Source organism: Sorex araneus, chromosome X, assembly GCF_027595985.1.
Source record: "Sorex araneus isolate mSorAra2 chromosome X, mSorAra2.pri, whole genome shotgun sequence".
Classification (NCBI taxonomy): Eukaryota; Metazoa; Chordata; class Mammalia; order Eulipotyphla; family Soricidae; genus Sorex; species Sorex araneus.
This window is the reverse complement of record NC_073313.1, coordinates 190,824,773-190,826,582: the sequence shown is the minus strand read 5'-3', so window position 1 is coordinate 190,826,582 and position 1,810 is coordinate 190,824,773.

Here is a 1,810-nt window from a genome sequence, read left to right as displayed (position 1 = left end):
TTTCTCCCCCCTAAAGTCAAACATGCTGAAAAGAAAGCATTTGATAATTTGTTTTCCATTGCTGAGAATGAAGAGATGGAGATCAAGCGGCCACACTAGCAGCCACACGGTTTAGGATTTCTGTATGTCAGTATTTTAGTAGCTAAATCCAGAGAAATATCTGCCAGAAATTGCATCATTGCAAGCTTGTACCTCTCAGCTACTTTATATTCTACATATGAGTACAATCTTTCTATGTCTGTCTCTTTCTTTCTGACTCATTTCACTCAACATGACACTCTCCATGTTGATCCACTTATAGGCAAATTTCATGACTTCATGTTTTCTGACAGCTACATAATATTTCATTGTGTAGATGTACCATAGTTTCTTTAACCAGTCATCTGTTTTTGGGCACTCTGTTTTTTTCCAGATTGTGGCTATTGTAAACAGTGCTGCAATGAACATAGAAATGCAGATGTCATTTCTACTATACCTTTTTGCCTCTCTGGGGTATATTCCCAGGAGTGATATTGTTGGGTCAAATGGAAGCTCAATTTCTAATTTTTTGAAAATCATCCATATTGTTTTCCAAAAGGTCTGAACCAGTCGGCATTCCCACCAGCAGTGAAGGAGAGTCCCTTTCTCCCCACATCCATGCCAACAGCGGTTGCTTTTGTTCTTTTGGATGTGTGCTAGTCTCTGTGGTGTGAGGTGGTGTCTCATGGTTGTTTTGATCTGCATCTCCCTGATGATTAGTAATGTTGAACATTTTCTCATGTGCCTCTGAGCCATTCAGATTTCTTCTTTGGGAAAGTTTCTGTTCATTTCATCACCCCATTTTTTGATCGGGTTGGCAGTTTTCTTCTTGTGGAGTTCAAGACCCTTACCATCTTTAATCTTCATCACAATACTGAGAAATCACAATAATCCCTCATCTTGTTGACAATGTGATTTTCTTAAAAACAAATAGAACAAAGCAAACTGGATCTCCCTTCCTTACCCCAGTGCTCAGCCTGTTTCTTTTACATGTCTTCATTTTGGTCCCATGTCATTCTTCCTTTTCCTCATTGCCATAAACTTTAAGATTTTCCACAGACACATTCTCACAAGTCTGTAAGTATTCTGCAAGCTCTCAGGCTTCCTCTCATACACATTAATTCTTCCTAGACTTTTCTTTTAAGGACTCTGTGTCTTTTTTCAATTTCATCATTTTGGATCTAAATCAAATACCAAGATTCCCTTCATATAATTTCCAACTCCCATAGTTTCTCACTGTCTTTAGATTTTACGGTTACCTTTTGTATATTTGTAGTATTTTATTTTAATTATCTTTTAAATTGTCTACCTCTTCCAGTTTACTCTTAAATAATGGCTTTCAAACTTCTTAAAATGTGACTACCATTAGTAACATATTTTTTGCATTGTGATCCAGGACATACCCCCCACCCACCCCCTCTCTGCCCCACATACACACACAGGCCCACACATATACAGACTGAAATAGAACTTCTTTAAAAAGAACCTATATACTGGTCTATAAAAGTGAGATTACCTGTGTCAGGGTGCAAGGCCAAGTGGGGTTAAGAATGGCTAGGATGGGGGCTAGAGCATTGTGGGGGAGTATGATGCTGAAATATCTTATGCATGAAACCCTACCACTAACAGTTTTAAAAATCATAAAACCTAAAATAGATATATGTATACAAATATTTTTTTAAAGAATATGTTCCTGAAAATGAAGTCATGAAATTTGCATGTTAATACATGGACATGGAGAGTATTATGCTGAGTGAAATGAGTCGGAAGAAGAGGGACAGATATAGAATGA